The following is a 22,271-nucleotide window of genomic DNA, read 5'->3' on the forward strand; positions in this document are numbered from 1 at the left end:
TATTCCACCGAACGGTGATACCCGCTATCATAAGATAGGAAGAAGTCTGCTATGGCCCTGCTTAATGCTTAATGCTTTTCCTGCCCTGAGATCGCTTACTGCTCGCTATTCGCAATCAGGGTAAGTAGTGCTGAGACCTATAATAAATAGGTGTTTTGAGAGATTTTTTGCTGCGGAGTAAGAACACAAGTGTTTGCTTGACAGAAGCTGTAATTGCTGGGTAAACACCAGGTTACAGGGTTTAGGTTTCCTGATAATTTATTACAGTGTTGTTCTGCTTTTCCAGTTGCTGAGCAAATAATTTGACAGCTTCCAAAAAGCGTGATCATCATTTACTCGTAAGGCGACGCACCACTCCACACCGCAGGGCCTGCCAGCCACAAATTACACACAGCACAGTCACACATTCAGAGAGAACAAGCAGAGACAGGATCCACAGAGGAAGTGCAGACCTGAGACAGAGAAGGGTCTGGGCTGGGAAGCTTACAGTCCAAATGGAGATAGCAAAGCTGTGACAATAGGAGCTAGAGGGGAGAGTCAGACGGAAGACAGAGGGCCCTGCTTGTGAGCGCTTACAATCTAGGAGAGGGCAATGTTGGGACATGGGGTAGGCATGGGACTGGATCTAATAAAACATACAGAGAGCATTTAAGGGGTGGGAGAGACTTTAGTGAAGAGCTGAGTTTAGAGAAATCATCTGAAAAACTGAATTTTGGGGGGCAGTCTGGCCAGGCGGGGAAGGGAGTTTCATAAGAGGGGAGACGTCTTGGGGGCAGGAGTGGAAAGTGGTTACAAGGCAGGTGGAAAGACGTAGGTCAGAGACTAGCGTATGGCATGACGATGTCAGAGATGTACAGAGGGCGCCTCGAGACGCTGGATGTTAAATCTGGAGAAAACAGGAAACCAGTGCAGGGATTAGCAGTGTGCAAAATAACTTCTACCTACATGTGTAACGGATTGTAATCTGAGGCCGCTTTCCTTTAATGGGGATCCATAATACATTCCATATCTCCCAACTGTTCCGCATTCAGCGGGACATCCCGTTTTTCAGGGACTGTCCCGCACGTGGGCCACAGTGTCCCGTGATGGTGGGGGGGCAGTTGGGGGAAGCATACACCACTGCACTCCATAGCAGAGCAGCGGGTATGCAGAGTGAGAATAGATGCTGTGCGCATAAACAGTACGGGGGGTAGCCAGGGGGCAGCCCAGCATCTCAGAGATACTGAGCACGCCCCATTAGTGATGTAAATTGGGTGGATGTCATCAGACCACGCCCCCTTTACGATCAGGCCACACACCCTTTTCGGGCGCGCGGAGGTCCCGACTCTGGGACTCTGAATGTTGGGAGGTACGACATTCTCTGCTAAGAGTATGCAGATTATTCTAGGGCGTAATAAATTGTGCAGTATTCCCAGGAAAAGCGGCACAGACATGGCAAGATCTAGTGGGTCACCTTCGCCAAAACGTACCCACCACTAAAACATATAGGGCCATATTCAATTGCTGGCGAAAAGCAGTTATCAGCGATACTTTTTTGGACTGGACTTATCCCCGTATTCAATTCTTCTGACTTTTCGCCGGTGTGGAAAGAAATGGATAGAACCCTGCGAAAAAGTATCACCTATGAATAGGTGGCGAGAAAAAGTGCAGAATTGGGGTACAAACTTCCAATAACCACCCTGCACCCCTTGGACAGTCCCCTAAAGGTATTCGGTGTCAACATTTTTTTAAAAAGTACTTTCATTTTGGGAGCAAAAAAAAATAATCATTGGGGGAACAAACTTCTAAACTAGCAAAATAGACTCTGGGTCCACCAGGCGTTTTTTTGATTGCAGGTGGAATTTTCACGTTTTTTAAGTTCATATTAGCCACTTTAAAATATACTTGCACCCATTTTCATGTACCCCAAATTTGCTGGGACTACTTATTTCTCCAAAAAAAATACTTGCTAAATGCTATTCTTCATCACTATTCCAAAGACGCTAAACAGCCCCTATTGAGACCATTTAAAGAACCAAAATACCTTCAGAAGGGCTATTCGGGGGTACCCATAGTGAACCCCCATGTCACAGCATCTTTAGGTGGGTGTCAGGCTGATTTCACCAAAAATTTCAGCACTTTTCGCTCACTTCGTTTTCGCCTGGTCCCGTTTTTGCCGACTTGGAATTGAATACGGAAATATGCGAGGACGAGCGCAATACTTTTTCACTCTGAAAAGCGGCGATGACGGCGAAAAGACCGGCAATGGACTTTTCGCTCCTAATTGAATATGGGCCATAGTGACCAAAAATTATTCTATACAGAAAAAAAAACCACAACAATCAATCAGGGAGAACAGAAAAAAAAATGTTTTGTAGACGACAGTATCCGTGGTACCGGGCCACTTCTAAACACACTGCTGGTCTGTAATTAGCTCATCTGGTTACTTTATCTCACCTTCCTCTACCGTCAGAGATCTCTGCAATTGCTGTGGCCGAATAAACCCTGCCCCCTGCTGGCTTTTTACAAAAATGCACATGTAGAGCTATAATCAGCACGCGGCATGTGTTTGCTTTAAAGTGGCACTAAATAAAACAAAACCGTAATGCTCCACATGAAACTAAGGCTCCCATAATTATTTTTTATTTTTTTAGATAATCTGTTTTATTGAGTTTTGTAAAGGAAACATAATAACAATATCAGCCATAACATGTATAATTAGAGAGATACACAAACATAGAAATATACTATAAATTCTATATATAACATTTGTAGAACTAGAGTAACTCAAAATACATTAAGGATCTTATTCAGACCCGGACGCTAAGCTGCGCTCGTTCCCATCAAAAAGGGTCCGGGTATTCTAATAGCACGGCATAAGGATGCCTTCTATGTCTTAGCGAGCGGCGGCTGTTCGATCGCAAATTAGTGTAATGCCGCCCTCAGCTAACATCATCTCCAGGAAGTGTTTAAAACCATCGGGAACATCGATAGCCATCGGAAGAACTCGCAGTGGTTGTGGGAGCTGTACCCTACCGCAGCACTGCGAGTACTTCAAGTAAAATTACACCTGCTGCCGCGTCAAATGACGCACCCATGACACACCTTTGCCAATTATGGAAGCCCATTAAATGCCGTTTTAACGGCCAGACGCGCCTGCGTTCGCAGCACCACGCCCTCGTTCACAAGCACCTTCCCGTTACCACCCACAAAATGCACTATCACTCAAAGTAGCGTCCAGCCTGTGTACTACAAGCGCACGATTCCCGATCGCAGAGATTGGCTTGCGCATGTAAATAGAAAAGGTGGAACTAATAAAGTGGACATTAGGGGGGGATGGTGAGTTGAGAAGTATAAAGTGGTATAAAGGTACACAATTAGGACTTGGAGGATCAGATGGTGACAATCCCACGTCTATTATAGCCACTTCAATCACTACCGGTGATTTTGACCAAAGCCGGTGTACAACAAATAAATACCCTATTCCGTACATTTATATGGAGGGGAGGTCGTGCTCGTATAGCTTTACAAAAACTGCGTCATCCCAAATTTAATGGTGGAATAAATTTCCCGGATGTAGTCACTCACAATCATGCTGCCCTCTTAAGACATCTTCATGACTGGCTTTATAGAAGTTCCACATACGCTAAAGGTGCCCACACACATAGCGATTTTTTTTCTGATGCCGACACATTGGAACGACAGATCGGGTAAAAAATGCCCAAATCGTGAGTCCCCACTCACGTTCACGACGCGTGCCGGGGAAAATTTCAAGAGAAATCAGACACATCGTCGGATCGTAAGGATATCGGTATGTGTGTGGGCACCTTAACACTTCCCCGGAACACGGCTTTTTAGGTGATGTTGATTTGATTAGCTTCCTCACCCAGCATGACCAGGAAATAGCAGATTCTATTAAAACAAACCCATTATTATGGACAGTTAGGGAGATTTGGCACGTTCTGTGTAATAAAGCTGGTCTTAATCCATACCATACCCTCCATCTCCCGTTTATTCAAAATCCCAACTTCTTGGACGGCATAGCTGCTCATTCCTACACTATATGGAGACAGGCTGGGATTAATGATGTTAGATCTATGAATGATATTGACAACAAATGTCCTTTTAATGTACACAGAACTGTTTTCAAAATATGCCGTATTAAGGGCCTGATTCAGACCCGTTCGCTATCTGCGTACGCTCGCTGGATGCGTATGCAAATTTGTCAAAGTGACGCCACGGGAAGCGATCGCTCGCCAAGGCATAAGCATGCCCACCATGTCTTAGTGAGCGGCCACTTTGTGTATGCGTACGCCCAATCGCACAGGCAGAGCCGCCCACCAGCAACACGTCATCTCCAGGAAGTGTATTAAAACATCGGTACATCGGGCACCATCGGACGTGAACGCAGTGCTTGAGGTAGCTTTACCCTACCGCAAGCATTGCGAGGAAATCAGTCTAAAAAACAGGCATGTGACGTGTACTATGACACTCCCTGTTAATTATGCACGCCTCTAAAACGGCGTTGAAACACTCAAGTACGCCTGTGTTCACATTTCCAACCCCCGTTATTAGTGTCCTGCCCCTGTTACCACCCACAAACGGCCTCTCCTGTCACTCATTACCCTGGGCTGTCTTTGCTGGGCGAGTGAGAGAGATGCGATCGCAGTGTGTAGATCGCGCACGCGCAGAACAAACCATGCGCATACACAGAACATCAGGACGCTTGCGAACGCACAGCGCGAGCGAGCGGCTCTGAATCAGACCCTAAGTTCATATCCTTTGGCGTTCTTACAGGCTCACTTTTATATTACCCATGTTCTTGCACATTTTTCAGAAGGGGATTGGGAGAATTCATAAGATAAACTTCTGACACAACCAACCCCAAATAATAAGGCTATATCTGTACATTATACTTTCTTAAGGGACATCTTAGATCATTCCAAGATAAATGGAGGTATGTCTAAGTGGCTATCTTCCTTTCCTTCTTTAACTATACCTATTATGGAAAAGGCCATTCTATTTTTCTAGGAAAACTTTACCAGTAAGAAACTTATAATAGCTTTAAATGCAGCAGGCAAGAAAACAATATCACAAGGTTGGTTAGTTAGATAGTACTCCGCCCCAAATGTCCCCGTTTCTGAATAATCTCCATTTCTTTTTCAAAATGGATTGGGTGGAAACACTCCTCCAAAAAGAGAGGCAGGTGGAATGCTTTTTTACACTGTGGGAGTCCTATATTGATAGCCTCTCACTCACGACTAGACAACAGATACACCTTTGGGGCATATTCAATTGGACCCAAGGTTTAGCGAGGAAATAAACCTTGCTTCCCTCGCGCCCAATTTGGATTACCGTGGGTATGCGCGCTCCTGATACTCGCGGTAGCCTATAAATTTTTTTTCTTAAAAAGTGGTCGCGAGGTTTTCAGAGCCGCGTAAAAAAATAAAAAAAAAAATCTTCACTTACCTGCTCCGTGGGTCTCCGCGGCGCCCAGTAGCCTCCCCTCTCTCTTCTCACTGCAGAGGGGGCTGCAGGGAGGCACAAGGGCTGCTGCGAGATGTAATTCTCCCAGAGCCTCATTCCAGGGGAGGGCATACTCACACTGGGACACACACACTCACTGACATACACGCCGCTGCTGCAGGAGGTCGAGTCCCGACGCTGGATGCAGTAGACAGCACTTCGGAAGGTGAGTATTACTGACTAAGCTAATTAGAAACTTTCAATTGCTAAATTAATCATGAGAAGGGGTGCCGCCGGGGTCCCAGAACATTTCCCGACCTTTTTCCCTAAAATTGTGGATTTTATGAAAAATTGGTCGTGCTCTGGAGGTGCTAAAATAAAACGAAAAAAAAAAAACCTCTCGACACTCAAAAAAAAAAAAAAAACCCCACTCCTAATTAAATAGCAAAAATCCCGTACCTGTGAGAAAACCCCACGGGTGCAGGATTTTTTGCAATTCTCGCCCCCAATTGAATATGCCCCATGGTCTTAAAAATACTACTTGGTATCTTACTAGATAGGCGGGTCCTGTGCTGCCAGTTTCTTTAGCCGATTGATTTCAATTCATCTTTGTTTGGCGTCCCTGGCCCGTAGCTCATGGAACAATGTTTAAGGTTTTGCAACCAAGTAAACTGGAAACCATTTATTTTTATGTGTGACACCAGTTATTGTTTATTTGATGTTCACATAATATTCTTATGTCTGTTGATTACACTGTATTGTTATTAATATGGGCATTCTGTTTTTTTTTTACAAAAAGAAAATCGCAATGCTACTATGTAATCGTGTTTATTTTGTATATCTACAATGTCTCAATAACAATATTATATATAAAAAAAAAAAAAAAAAAAAAACTTGATCAACCTTTGGCAAAATGGACCTCCTTAATATGAAGAATGGATATATTAAATAGGATTTTACAATAAGCGACGGTAGTGGTACCAATCAATAACTTCAAATAATTTGAAGATGTGAGATTGAGTAGAGACATCTAGTTTATCTATATAAAATTTTTTTAACCCCTCTATTAATGCCTGGGAGAGTGGCTCATCTATCAAAATATAACAATTTGAGCATTTTTTGTTTTACCTGCGTAAGAGAGGGGGCAGTGCGAGTGGTCCAATGAATTAGTAGAATTTTTTTTGCAACAGTTACTACGACAGTTACAAGAGGAATTAGAAACTTCTTATTGGGTCCGAGATTAAAAATTAGCAAAATTGGAGCAAAGGCAAGCCAGCGGATCTGCCCTAAGATGCAGATCAAACATAATGTTAAGACAAATCACTCATTTAATCCAGAAATTCTGCATCTTACCACAACTCCAAAAGCATTGCATGAATTTAGCATTAGATGCCCAGCATTAGTTGTAGCTCCCAGTCTCATGTGAGGGCGTTATATAGGCTCTCTGTAACGTACGTGCATGGACTTCTTATAAATATGCTGACTGCGGAATCTCCAAAGTATTTTCATAATGTGAAGTTAAGTCGTCTACAGAAGCTAAAGAGGGGATGTCATTCTTCCAAATCAGCAATATTTGTCCCATTGTGTGTTAAAGGGAATACCAGGTCAGGGGGGGTAGAGATATTTGGTTTTATAGGCGTTAGATCTGAGAAATTGGAATGTTGAATCCAGAGGATCATGAAGAGAGGATGGAGTTACAGCTGATGGTAAGGAATACATATAATGGCGTGATTGGAGATACATATAGAACTGGGATTTAGGGATGAGAGATGTTTTTTGGGGATGTAGTTACATTACCTAACGTCTGGAGACCTCGAACCACAAACAGAAGACCAGCACCGGAATCCAGACATCAGTGGAGAAGACGACGCCAAGATCCTAACAGCTGGCATCCCGATCGTAAGTATAGTGGGTACCCTTAGTTGTTAGCCGCAAGGGGGTGGGGGGGTAGGCACCTCCGGAGGGGGATAGGCCAGGGCTCGACCAATCCCGGGGGCCAGGTCGCCATGGCTACAAGATTTTGCAGTTAGGGAGGAAACAGATCCTCATCAGCTCCGGCGGAGACTCGTGCCTATAGTATTGCGGTGTTCATATGATGCACAGGAGTGCATGTGCTGAGTGTCGCCTGCAGTGACTGCTGTGCCTGTGTCCGTCCCGGCCTGCACTCCTCTCCATCCTGTCCTGCTCTGATCCCTGCTGTCTGTCCCAGTCTACGCTGATCCTCTTGTACATCCCGGCTGTCTACTGTTTCCTATCTCCGGCTGCATAGAGCTCTCTGGTAGTAAGGTCTATGCATGGCCAGGGATTGCGGAGCGGCTTCAGAGGGATAGTGGAGTGACCACGAGAGGAGGGTTTGTTTTTTTTTACTTTCTGGCATCATTATTTTATGTGAAATGTGGTCCGTTATTACTGGAGGGTGGGGGGTGGAGCAGGGGAGCTATGCAGAGCAGCGAGGGGGCCTCCATGTTACTGTATCCATTCAACTGTGACCATTTTGTGGACTACTATAGTGTGTATAATAGTTGCATTTTTTTGGGGGGGGGGACGGTGGTCTGGCTCCTACACTTTCATCCTGACTCCTAGATTTTGGAAAAATTTGTCAAGCCCTGGGTTAGGCACTAACTGGAAGGATTAGGATGCAGAAAAGGAGGGAGAGAGGGTGAAGGGGGGAGGTTAGCCTACTAATGTATAAATTGGGATGCCGCTGTTGGTCTTTTGACAGCCGGCAACCCAAGTGCCGAATTCCCATATCCTACCCGTTTTTCTGAGATCAGAAAATAGTAGCATAGTGCCACCAGGGTCAAATACAAATACATCAGAGGTAATACGTATACCCGTCTCGTCATTGCCGGAAATTAGTATTGGTAAGTGTGTAGGGAATGAAGGATTACCCCAGAGAGGGATAGATGATGAATTGAGGATTTCTGTGTAATTGTTTGTTAATGTTGATCTAAGAATAGTAGGTGTCTCAGAATATGATATGGGTATGAAAATCCGAGGGAATATCTGATGTTTTAGTATAAGAAGAGCATCTGGGGAAAAGGGAGCAATAAGTGCCCTAAGTAAATTAATATCTGTGTCTGTACTACTCTCTCTCAGGCTCCCATAATCTTTAAATAAAAATCCAGAATACATATTGGGGCTTAAATATTGTCCAGGCCATGAAACCCATCTTACATACAGTCAGGTCCATAAATATTGAGACATTGACAGAATTTTCATATTTTGGCCTCTATTCACCACCACAATGGCTTTGAAATGAAACAAACAATATGTGATTTAACTTCAGACTTTCAGATTTAATTTGAGGGTAATTACATCCAAATCAGGTGAACGGTGTAGGAATTACAACGGTTTCTATATGTGCCTCCCACATTTTAAGGGGCCAAAAGTAATGGGACAAACTAAACAATCCTAAATCTAACTTTCACTTTTTAATACTTTGTTGCAAATCCTTCGCAGGCAATTACAGCCTGAAGTCTGGAACGCATAGACATCACCAGACACTGGGTTTCATCCCTGGTGATGCTCTGCCAGGCCTCTACTGCAAATGTCTTCAGTTCCTGCTTGTTCATTTTCCCTTCAGTTTTGTCTTCATCAAGTGAAATGCATGCTCAATCAGATTCAGGTCAGGGGATTGACTTGGCCATTGCATAACATTCCACTTTTTAGCCTTAAAAATACTCTTTGGTTGCTTTTGCAGTATGCTTCGGGTCATTGTCCATCTGCACTGTGAAGCGCTGTCCAATTAGTTCTGAAGCATTTGACTGAATATGAGCATATAATATTGCCTGAAACACTTCAGAATTCATTCTGCTGCTTTTGTAAGCAGTCACATCATCAATAAATACAAGGGAACCAGCTCCCATTGGCAGCCATACATGCCCACGCCATGACACTACCACCACCATGCTTCACTGATGAGGTGGTATGTTTTGGATCATGAGCAGTTCCTTTCCTTCTCTTCCCATCACTCTGGTACAAGTTGATCTTTGTCTCATCTGTCAATAGAATGTTGTTCCAGAACTGTAATGGCTTTTTTAGATGTTGTTTGGCAAACTCTAATCTGGTCTTCCTGTTTGTGTGGCTCACCAATGGTTTGCATCTTGTGGTGAACCCTCTATATTCACTCTTGTGAAGTCTTCTCTTGATTGTTGACTTTGACACATATACACCTACCTCCTGGAGAGTGTTCTTGATTTGGCCAACTGTTGTGAAGGGGTTTTTCTTCACCAGGGAAATAATTATTTTGTCATCTACCACAGTTGTTTTCCGTGGTCTTCCGGTGTTGCTGAGCTCTCCGGTGCGTTCTTTCTTTTTAAGAATGTTCCAAACAGTTGATTTGGCCACACCTAATGTTTTTGCTATCTCTCTGATGGGTTTGTTTTGATTTTTCAGCCTAATGATGGCTTGCTTCACTGATAGTGATAGCTCTTTGGATCTCATATTGAGAGTCGACAGCAACTGATTCCAAATGCAAATGTCACACCTAGAATCAACTCCAGACCTTTTACCTGCTTAATTGATAATGAAATAACGAGGGAGTAGCCCACACCTGTCCATGAAATAGCTTTTGAGTTGATAGTCCCATTACTTTTGGCCCCTTAAAAAGTGGGAGGCACATATAGAAACCGTTGTAATTCCTACACCATTCACCCGATTTGGATGTAATTACCCTCAAATTAAATCTGAAAGTCTGCAGGTAAAGCACATCTTGTTTCATTTCAAAACCATTGTGGTGGTGAATAGAGGCCAAAATATGAAAATTCTGTCAATGTCCCAATATTTATGGACCTGACTGTATTCTTAGGGGACCAAACTATAATGAAGTTGTTACAGGAACCCATTACCATTAAGGGGTAGACGGACTAAGCCTTGGAGAGAGATAAAATACCAACCAGTCAGCCCCTATCGTTGTTCAAAACTTGGGAGGGCGTTTATCAAAACAATGAGGGCCTCATTTATCAACAAGGTTTTATCATTCACAACGAGTAATAAAACTTGTTGCATATGATAAATGGTGCTCCAGCCAATCAGCTCCCAGCTATCATTTATGACACAGATGATAATTGGGAGCTGATTGGCTGGAGCTTCATTATCATACACAAGTTTTCTCATTCGTTGTGAATGATAAAACTTGTTGTTAAATGAGGGCAAAATACCAACCAATCATCTCCTGTCATGTTACAAGCTAGAAAATGACAGTTAGGAGCTAATTGGTGGGTACTTGCTCTCTCCCAAGGTTTAGTACACTGAAGTGCCAAAAGTCACGGGATAGTATGTGTAATAGTAGGTGGCGTCATCATACTGTGACATCTTGGAAACACCCAGACCTGCATCAGTTGTAATCCGACATCTCGTGAGTCAATGTGAACACCGGCTAGGCTGCTCATGGCAAAGTAAGGTAAATTATCGGCGTGCGAACGGGCCACGATAGAGTGCCCGACGGATGGGACATTCCAATTCTGAAGTTGTGCGGACATTCAACATTCCTCGATCTACGGTGTCATCTGTGTACCAGTACTACCTTATGGAAGGCATTACCACAACCATGACAGCGCGGAGGAGAAGACCCACCAAAGTGCCCTTGTTTACACAACACCACCAGACACAGTGCCACATCTAGGCTTGTGACGTCGCTAATTGGACCCTCTAGGACTGGCAACAGTTGGCGTGGTCGGATGACTCGCGGTTACAGTTGTTTTGGGCTGGGGTTCGGGTGTGGCGCAGACCCCATGAAGCCATGGACCCCAGTTGTCAACAAGGCACCATGCAGGCTGGTGGTGATTCCACAATGGTGTGGGGTGTGTTCACATGACATGGGTTTGGTCCGCTCCAACACATCATTGACCGTTAACGGCTACATTGCGCTGTTAGATGACCATTTGCAGCCCTTCATGTAGACAACAATGGAATATTCAAGCATCATGATGCAGTCATCGGTCCAAAGTCATCCAGAATTAGTTTGAGGCGCATTCTGGATAGTTCTGACGATTGGTGTGGCCACCACGTTCGCCTGGCATGAACCCAACCGAGCATTTATGGGACGTGGTGGAGAGGTCCATTCGCATCCATGATCCTGCACCTCCAAATATCAGGGAGCTGTGGGAAGCTGTTCAAATGGCATGGGTCATTATCTCTCCAGAGGTCTTCTGTTCATTTGTGGAATCGATGCCACATCAAGTTGCTGCACTTCACCAGGCTAGAAGGGGTCTAACACTATACTAGGCATCTATCCCATGATTTTTGGCACTTCATTGTACATCTCTTACTCAAATTGTGAACTTGCAAGCGTAAGGAAAAGTAAATTGAGGGAAAAAGACATTGCGAGTTAAAGAAGAAAGAAAAAAAAGAAAAGAAAAAATGGGTGTCTGTTCTGTTAAAAACTGTGGGGTCTAGTTACTAAGCAGTGTTAGGAGACAGAGTGAAAAGTGATAAGGTGCCAGCCAAGCAGCTCCTAACTGCCATATCACAGGCTGTTTAAAAAAATAACGGTAGCTGATTGGCTGGCACCTTATTACTTTTCACTCTGTCTAACACTGCTTAGTAAATAGACCCCTGAAAATCAAAAATAAGAATTTCTGTATGTGACAACGCAGGCAGTAATTTCCCATAATCCAAACATAAATTGTACTTGCACCACTTACATAGCAACATGTTTTATCCAGCTGGGGATTCGCACCCAGAAAAAGAGGCCATGAACCAGACATCAGCAAACTGTCCTGAATATCGTGCAGATGGCGGGCTGCATTCATTTCGGTGCCTGCAGACCATTGCGATTTCAATGAGCAGTAAAACCAAAGAGACAGAGCAAAACTCCAGGAAACCAACTGGGACGTACCCAAGAAAACAACATCTGTGTATGCAGAAAGTAGCAACGTGCAGGGGCCGGAATAATTTTATTCATTGCTGCATGTTTCAGAGAATCTGCCTGGCAGAGTATGTTGGGACTTTTAGTTCTACAGTAGCTTAGGAGCCACACTGTACATACTACCTATTATGAACAGCCATACTAAGATAATGTATTGTAACAGCCCGTTCCGGGACACTCATTCCCCAGGGTAGGCAATTTGGGGCACTCCAGCTGCTGTGAAACTACACCTCCCACCATACCCTGACAGTGTTTGCATGCCCTAACAGCAAAACTGTGGCAGGGCATGCTGGGAGGTGTAGTTCCACAGTAGCTACAGTACAGTGCCATGTTACGCACCCAGCCCAATGAGATGTTCATATCCAAGAAGTTTAAGATTTTTGGAGTTGATAATGTCTTGTATTTTTTTTTTTTTATTTATGTGGCACTCCATTCATCAAAAGCACAGAGCACATGGATCCATTTTGGTGGTTTTTGCTTCCTTTAGCGGACGAAAAGTTATAATTTCTTGCTAATGCTGGGCATACACAGCCAGATAATATGTCTGTCAGACCGACAAGACATTTTATCTGGCAGCCTGCCAACCGCAGATGTCGCCGGCATACACTGTGAGAGAAATCTCAGTGTGGGTATAGGCCGACATCCGCGCTCCGCCCCCGGGGGATGAGACATTTCCCTGTTCCTTCCGTAGGAAGGAACACAGGAAATGTCTGTCTGCCGGCCGCGCTGGGCATACACTGCCCTATGCGGCCGACAGTTTACTGGGTAAATATCGCATCGGACGGGCATGCTGGACAATCCCGCACATACGCTACAATTATCGGGGCGATCCGCCGATATTAGGCGGATCGCCCCGATAATTGTAGCGTGTATGGCCAGCATAAGTGTTTCTGTGCCATAAACTATATAACCGTATGTAGTTATATGTATGGTTTGTAGTATTCATATCATCAACATTTATGAAAGGAGCCACAAAGTGCATAGTACACTTTGTGTACAAGTCACGCACAGAAACCAGTCACAGGATATCAGGGCGTACATACAGTATGCAATATCAGACAGAGTACAAGAAATTACTGTTTAGTTTCTTATTGTAAAGTATTAAAGTCGTTCCAGGTGTTTTTTTTTTTCCTTTTTCAATAATAATGTGTAGGATACAAACTGTACTAGAACTAAATAGTTTTATCATTTGTGATTCTTCCCTATATAAAAAGCCTAAAACCAATTACTTCCTTGTGGACGGAGGAGCTACGTTTTCCTTTGATTTTGGATGATAGCATTGATAATGTAATACTGACAACAGCGATTTGGTATGACGATAGCACGGAAAAGTATACTGGCATTACAGAAATGAATATTAAATTAGGTTTTAAACCAAAAAAAAAGCGATTTAACTCCTAGAGGCAGATTCAATTAGCCGCTGGGTTAACTGGCACGGGCTGTTTCCCGATGTAAAGTTATTCAATTAGAACCATGTCTTTCCCAATTAGCCACCTCCACAAAAATGTCTGCAGTTCTTACAATCAGCGACCTTCCTGTATTCTATTTACAATGTACGTTATACACCGATCCTGTAGAATATATTAAAGAGACCAGTGTGTGCCATTTGTCAATGTATACACACAGACTCTTTTCAGACAGCATTTATTACTAGGGAGAAAAAAAAAAAAAAAGATAGACAGGTTTGTACTAGAACACTGTAATAAAACATGGCGGGCTGTAGCCTTCCAATGCATGCTGGGAGCAAGAAGTTAAGATGGCTGCCATCCTTCAGTTATCACAGTACTGTACTTTTAGAGTACACAGCATCAGCACTGTGATAACTGAGCCAGGGTAGCCTGTCAGTCACAGCGTCCCTCAATGGTCGTATAGACTTACATGAATGATCGCGGAGTTCTCGCACCTGGGGAGGGTGTCTATGTAAGGATACAAAAATAATGAAAAAAAACCACACAATATTATGCATTAGTAACAGGAACTGTAGCCAATGTGTTGTTTGCGTCTTTCCAGTAGAGGGCAGCATAAAACCAGCACAATGCATTATTATAACACATGTATGAATAAAAATGGCCACTCTCCTTTTATAACAAACTGACAGCAGAGTCACCATAGTTATACATAGAAGACAGCAGATGGCGTTCTTGCCATGCATAAAAAACACAAAACAAAGCAGCTTTATCTTTTAACAGCAACATTTCATGAACTATCCAGGCTGGAGAGGCAAAACGGTTCCTTCCTTCCCCTTGTAAAGAGTGCAGCTTTTTTTTTTATTTTAATGTATATTAAAAAATAAATTATACACAGATATATTGACAATGAGAAAGTATCAGACATCCCACCAACATCACAACTGTACAATGAGGATTAGTGTGTAAAACATTGATTTATGCAGAATATAGCTATTGGCTATAAATGAGGAAAAAAAAAAAACGCATGTCACTAGAGTTTTAGAGGGTTTATTTCCTTAATATTAGGGCGATTTGGAATGTCCTTTGTGAAAAGCACTGAGAAAGAGTGAGGCATTCGCATCTATGAAGCTACATTTTACTTTTAAATGCAACCAATCCACAACAAAGCATTTAGATTTACTATAGCACAGGTTCTCAAACTCTGTCATCAGGACCCCACACAGTGCATGTTTTCCAGGTCTCTTCACAGAATCAAAAGTGAAATAATTATAACCACCTGTGGATATTTTCAAATGTGTCAGTGAGTAATGACTACACCTGTGCTCCTGCTGGGTAGCTTGGAAAACGTGACCTGTGTGGGATCCTGATTACAGAGTTTGAGAACAACTGTACTATAGTGTACAAAATGACACTGCAAGGTGGAATATACTTTAGGCTAGTTGTGTCAAACTCAGGCCGTCCAGCTTCAATAGAACTACACACCCCAGCATGCCCTGCCACAGTTTTAGCATACCCCAAGAGCAAAACTGCCAGTGCATGCTGGGATGTGTAGTTCCACTGTAGCTGGATGGCCCGAGTTTGACACCACTGCTTTAGGCCCAAATGCAATAACCTGCGAGTCTCAGGCACCAACGTTAGTTCTGCAAATTAGCCTCTATATTTATACAGGCATTCATTTAAAAAGGCAAAACCAAACTGACATATTTAAAACTGCAATCATTTAAAGAGCAACCAGCTAACTTTCCAAAACTGCGCCCAATGCCTGCAACAAAGACCCGCAGCCTATTATATTTGGGCCTTGTCTCAGTAGTTTGACATTTTTCATGAGTGCAAACCTGTAATATCACACAGACTGTAGATCGGCTCACAGAACGTGTTTTGGGGATTGTCAGATATGTTAGACAATGGCGCTGTAACACTGAAGAGTCCCAGGTTAGAAAAGGATGAGTACCACTAATATACTGTACAGTCCATCATGTTTTGGCTTAGGAACGGCGAGTGAATGAATCGAGGTTTCCTCCAGGTCAGACTTTAGACGAGATCTGTGTGAACAGAGTCTCAGATTCAATAAAACAGAGGAAAACATTGGAATTATCATTCATATAATAAAATACATTTTCATGTTAGTGCCTCTTAAATTGTAGTCAAAGAGCAGCTAAACAAATAAATAAAAAATACATAAATACTGGCTCATGCACTGGCAGACAGTCATGGAGAAACAGCACCTCCGATCGCGAGGCAATCAGAGATCGCAGACCGGCAGTCAATCAGCTCCTGACAAGCTGCTGGTCCGCAAGCTCCGACTGGCTCGCGGCCGGCGGCAGATTCAAATTACACCGATGATGTCTATCCATGTCTGCCACTGCGTCAGCTTTAATTAGTTGGCGGCCCAGCCCCAAATCCACACTGGCACAGGGAGAGGAGGGACAAGGGGAGGTATAATGTGTAAGGGACACCACCATTGTGTGGAATAATGTGTTATGTGGGGCACTACTACCATGTGTCAATCTGTAAATGGTATAATATGTAAGGGGCATTACTCTCCTGTGTTCTAGTTTTGCCCTTGCATGCAAACACAGAGGCTCTGGATTTAATATGAACTTGCATGAGTCATCAAGTTTGCTCTGACTGAGGTTAAAATTATACTTTCATAGCTTTCACACAGGTTTTTGGCAGACTGGCAATTTCCATTGAAGCCAGCCCAGGAACTTGTGTAATTTAAGAGTGTCCCCATTTCTAGAGATTGCATGACCCTGACCAAGTTCAAACCGGGAGGAAAGAGAAGGAACAGACAGTTAGACTTTCTCGCTTTTTATCTTGGAAAAAAAAATAAAATATTATATATCTCCAATTGGTTTTCATTACTTTACTGACAACTCAGCAGCTAGTGAGGTTTCATTAAATTATGGTAGCATGCATAGAGCAACGATACATGATTTTTAGAGTTAAACAGATTTCTGAGTAGAACATATGATCAACTACATTATTAATATTTAATACTTGGATATTTAAACTTAAAATGTAGATAATTATTTTGGAATTAAGTCGCATGAATGGATCATTCACAAAGGGGGGGGCTTCGACACCCATTTTAAATAGCCTAATCAGTAAGGGGAGAGAGGTGCATCATAGAACAGTTATCGCTACCTGCGGATCAAGTGAATGACAATGTTTTTCTGTTTTTAATTAACTCCTTAAACTCAACACAAGTCTAAATTAGCCATTTAGGATGGGGATATCATTCTCCAGTAATAATTATGCAGATTTTAGGGTTTAATTTTTTGTTTATTGTCCAACCTATATTCTATGTGCGACTGCGGCTGTATTTGCATGCGAAATGCTACGTTACAGTGTCAGCGGCTGTGACACCAACGTAGCATTTCGAATGCAGACGCAGTCGCACACAGAATAAAAGCAAGCCGCATATCATTTTAATCAGCAGAAGCAGTTTGTGCGTCCTATTTCCATTGCTATGCGGATAACTCATTTAAAAAGTCACACAAAAAACACTCTGCCCTTCAGAGTCGCACAGCACTCACGAGTTATGTATAACGCGACTTGTAGCGAATGGAGGCAAGGTGTATGTGGACACATCTGTATCTGGATTGTAAACTCTGTGACACTATGATCAAACTACAATGCCCAGCATTCTCCACAGGCCAGAGCATGCTGTTGAGGTACAGAACCCACCATGCTCTGACGGGAAACAGCTGGCACGTGTTAGATTACCTACCCAAGGGCGAGAGATAATAAAAAGCACTACTGCTAAATATTACAAGTATCAGCTGGAGAACCTGCTTTAGTGGCAGATCTGCGGAAACCAAATTTGCAGCAGTTTTGCGTATCTGCCGTTTTCTTTCTGACGTGCGCAATAAAAAGAACAAAGTGGTAACTGACCTAAAACCTTTATTTTGCCTGGTGTCTTCAACCACTTATATTCATACTGCAAGGTTATTTTAGGAGCAAATATAAATCACGTGAGACATTAAATTACATGGCACAGTATTAAAGTTTGGCTGCCATCCAAGGAGTAATAAGAGATGGGAGGAAGTTAATTAAAAACTACTTTTCTGGGAAAAAAAAAAATTATGTAATATGGGACAAAAACATCACATGTTAAATGCAAACAAAAAGAAAAAAAAACAAAAAAACAAAAAAAAAAAACATGCATATAACAGGTTGCTTAGCTACACATTAGTGCGCGTGTATACAAGTTTACTTTAGGGGGGTATAGTATTCCATTTAATACACATTTTACAAATGAACACTTAAGTCATGGGTCTTCAACCTTGGCCCTCCAGCTGCTGTGGAACTACACATCCCAGCATGCCATGCCACAGTTTTGATATAACAGCATGCTAAAACTGTTTTAGGGCATCCTGGGATCTGTAGTTCCACAGCAGCTGGAGCGCCAAGATTGAAGACCCCTGACTTAAGTGACGAAACAAGAACACCGATGATGGGAGGACATCAGAGTTACGGGGGAAGTAGGATATAAAATGTAACAGCTCCATTTGTGCCAGATAGAGGTAACAGGCAGCCGTGGGTAACCCGACATTGTGGCGGTTATTTTTAGGGAAAACCTATGCTTCAGCTTGTTGAGGTACAGGGGCTACGGGACTTGGTTGGGTACAAATATTTTAACTGAAGTCATCTTTAAGGCGGAAATAAAGATAAAATGAACAGATTACTTAAACCGAAAGCAAGAGAGTGGTAAATCACCAACGACGACTTAAATCAGTTTTCCAACCTTGTGGATGCATTGATGTTCCCCCTAAATGTTGGCAGTATTGTGCTTTATATATGGAGTACAATAAAAAGACCATGGTAGTGGATGGAGTTTCAGAAAAATATGGCAGCATGTAGTAAGTATCTGCTGAATAAACAGCAGTTACAGTCGACGCACAGAAGGCAAGAAAGGACAACTCACTAGTACCACATACTGCCAATTATCCAGACCTGGGTAGTAAAGAAAGGAATTACCATGTCGGCTGGCACCGCGTTCATCGTGGATTTTATACCCAGTGCAGATCTAGATGTAACGGTCTACAAAACAAAAAAAAAAGTTAGGTATATCATTACTACATAACATGGAGACCAAAGAACAAATACAACAGTGACAGATTTTCCTAGCCAGCCTCGTCTGAATGCGCCCAGCTATTCTATAAGCTCAACAAGTGGTTAATTTGTGGGGGGAGGGAGATAGCCACGAACCTGTTACAGCTACAAAAACCATTAAAGAGCCAATGCAGAAATATAAATGAGGCATCAACACCAGGATAACGCAGGGAGGAACGAGTTACAGTACCAGTGTTTTCCTGACCATGTACATACCCACAGCCTGGAGAGGACCAAACTCCTCCTAGCCCTGGAACCTCCCCGGGCCCCTCCTGCAGGATCCAGCCTGTAAACAACTTTTAGCTATATTTACAATGGGTGGGCAGGATAAAAAGGGGGGGCTGCAGTTAACCCCTCCACCCCAATGCAACTGTGTACTCCACCCAGCAGCAGTGCAGGGACTAACAAGGCACCAGCAACCATATGTATAATAAACACACACACTAATTATATATATATATATATATATATATTTTTGCATGCAAGATATAATACAGATTTCATGCTCAGCATAAAGTGCACACCAGTAGGCTGTAGAATAAAATAGCATTATAACATCAGGTATCCACCAGCAAGGGCCATATATAGGAGGCATCTCTGTGAATAACAACAGCTGTGTGCATATATACCTTACCCAGTAATAATGCTATTCTGCACAACCCCCCTCCCCGCAGGTCTCCTCCTGGCCCCTAGCAGGGGTCCCCCACTCCTTACCTCAGCCCTGCACCCTGCTCTGCAGGAGAGAGAGGATCTGGTGACGCCACAGCAGGAACGTGACTGCCGCCATCTTGGTGTTTATATGAGAGGCTCCCAGGCTCGGGTCTCAGCAGCTGCAGCTGCCGCCATGTGATGCTGGGGATCTAAAGCTTCCGGGTCTCATGACAGGAAAATAACAAAAGGCACATGATGGGCTGTGCTGGGGGAGGGCTGGAGCCGGGGGGTGCAGGGGAGGGGGTTGTTTGTTATTATGTGCTGGGGGTCACCACTCTCACCTGCCTGGGCGTATACATAAAGTGCATCTGTCCTTGTTTATTAGTGGAGCTCAGGGGTTTCACCACCTGGTTTACATATTCAATGCTGTAATTAATCAGTATTGCAATACATACAGGCAGCTTAATACACACCCTACCTACGTTGTTACATAGCTGCACTGCAGTGTACAGGAATGATTGTGACTGCATACTGCAATCTGCAGGCAGACGTGTAGCATGCAGTACTTTACATTACATGCATGAATATTGCATAGCAAGCACGTCTGGAGCATACATGAGAACCAGCTATTGCAGAAAACAAGTTGCATGCATCCCATGTATATTTGTAGCAGACGTAGCATGCATCCCATGTATATTTGTAGCAGACGTAGCATGCATCCCATGTATATTTGTAGCAGACCTGTAATCCTCGAGAGCATACATGCAGCATGCATTCCATGTGTGTTGTATTTACATGTGTACCTATTTCCTAACAGACATGTAACATGCATTCCATATGTGTATGGAGCATACATGTGATGTGAACCTATTGTAGATCAGACATGCAGCATACATTCCATATGTGTATGGAGCATACATGTGATGTGAACCTATTGCAGAGCAGACATGTAGCATGTATTCCATATGTGTATGGAGCATACATGTGATGTGAACCTATTGCAGAGCAGACATGTAGCATACATTACATATGTGTATGGAGCATACATGTGATGTGAACCTATTGTAGATCAGACATGCAGCATACATTCCATATGTGTATGGAGCATACTTGTGATGTGAACCTATTGTAGATCAGACATGCAGCATACATTCCATATGTGTATGGAGCATACATGTGATGTGAACCTATTGCAGAGCAGACATGTAGCATGCTAGATTTGCATGTGAACCTATTATAGATCAGACATGCAGCATGCATTCCATATGTGTATGGAGCATACATGTGATGTGAACCTATTGCAGAGCAGACATGTAGCATGCATTCCATATGTGTATGGAGCATACATGTGATGTGAACCTATTGCAGAGCAGACATGTAGCATGCATTCCATATGTGTATGGAGCATACATGTGATGTGAACCTATTGCAGAGCAGACATGTAGCATGCATTCCATATGTGTATGGAGCATACATGTGATGTGAACCTATTGTAGATCAGACATGTAGCATACATTACATATGTGTATGGAGCATACATGTGATGTGAACCTATTGTAGATCAGACATGCAGCATACATTCCATATGTGTATGGAGCATACTTGTGATGTGAACCTATTGTAGATCAGACATGCAGCATACATTCCATATGTGTATGGAGCATACATGTGATGTGAACCTATTGCAGAGCAGACATGTAGCATGCTAGATTTGCATGTGAACCTATTATAGATCAGACATGCAGCATACATTCCATATGTGTATGGAGCATACATGTGATGTGAACCTATTGTAGATCAGACATGCAGCATGCATTCCATATGTGTATGGAGCATACATGTGATGTGAACCTATTGTAGATCAGACATGCAGCATGCATTCCATATGTGTATGGAGCATACATGTGATGTGAACCTATTGCAGAGCAGACATGTAGCATGCATTCCATATGTGTATGGAGCATACATGTGATGTGAACCTATTGCAGAGCAGACATGTAGCATGCATTCCATATGTGTATGGAGCATACATGTGATGTGAACCTATTGCAGAGCAGACATGTAGCATGCATTCCATATGTGTATGGAGCATACATGTGATGTGAACCTATTGTAGATCAGACATGCAGCATGCATTGCATATGTGTATGGAGCATACATGTGATGTGAACCTATTGCAGAGCAGACATGTAGCATGCATTCCATATGTGTATGGAGCATACATGTGATGTGAACCTATTGCAGAGCAGACATGTAGCATGCTAGATTTGCATGTGAACCTATTATAGATCAGACATACAGCATGCATTCTATGGGCCATATTCAATATGGGACTTTAGTAATTTTCACCAGTTTCAATTTCACCCATATTCAATTTGAAATACTTTTCGACGGTGCGCAAAGTCTTTGTTAAAAAGGCGATGATAAGTTTTCGCCATGTAATATATGGTGAAAAAAAGTGCAGAATTGGGGTTTTGGGTTGCAGAATAAAAAAAAATAGCCTGCAGCCTTTTTAATGTCCCCTAATAGTAATCTGTGTCAAAAATATGTAAAAAAAAATCCTCAGGACATCCCAAAAAAATTACTTTCATTTTTGGGGGCAAAAAAATTAAATATTAGGGAACAAAGGCCCTCATTCAGAGCCGTACGCTCTGAGCAGAGCGCACGCTCTGAATGAGGGCCGGGCTCCATTTTCATGGAGCGTCCTCCTGGACGCTCGTATAGCTGTGGGTCACCACCCACAGGCTATACGAGCGTGCATTGTGATGGTCGCGATG

The 22,271-nt window shown here is 43.0% G+C and overlaps 1 long non-coding RNA gene across 1 annotated transcript; it reads right to left on the bottom strand.

Moving 5' to 3' along the window:
• Nucleotides 1-14,756: 14,756 nt before the first annotated feature.
• On the bottom strand, nucleotides 14,757-19,718 carry LOC148511350 (uncharacterized). Its single transcript, XR_015868747.1, has 3 exons — nucleotides 19,558-19,718; nucleotides 18,709-18,771; nucleotides 14,757-15,767 (listed from the first exon to the last, which is right to left on the bottom strand). It is a non-coding gene; the product is annotated as an uncharacterized LOC148511350 (long non-coding RNA).
• Nucleotides 19,719-22,271: the final 2,553 nt, after the last annotated feature.

Source organism: Taudactylus pleione, unplaced genomic scaffold (assembly GCF_031769625.1).
Source record: "Taudactylus pleione unplaced genomic scaffold, aTauple2 ptg000310l, whole genome shotgun sequence".
Classification (NCBI taxonomy): Eukaryota; Metazoa; Chordata; class Amphibia; order Anura; family Myobatrachidae; genus Taudactylus; species Taudactylus pleione.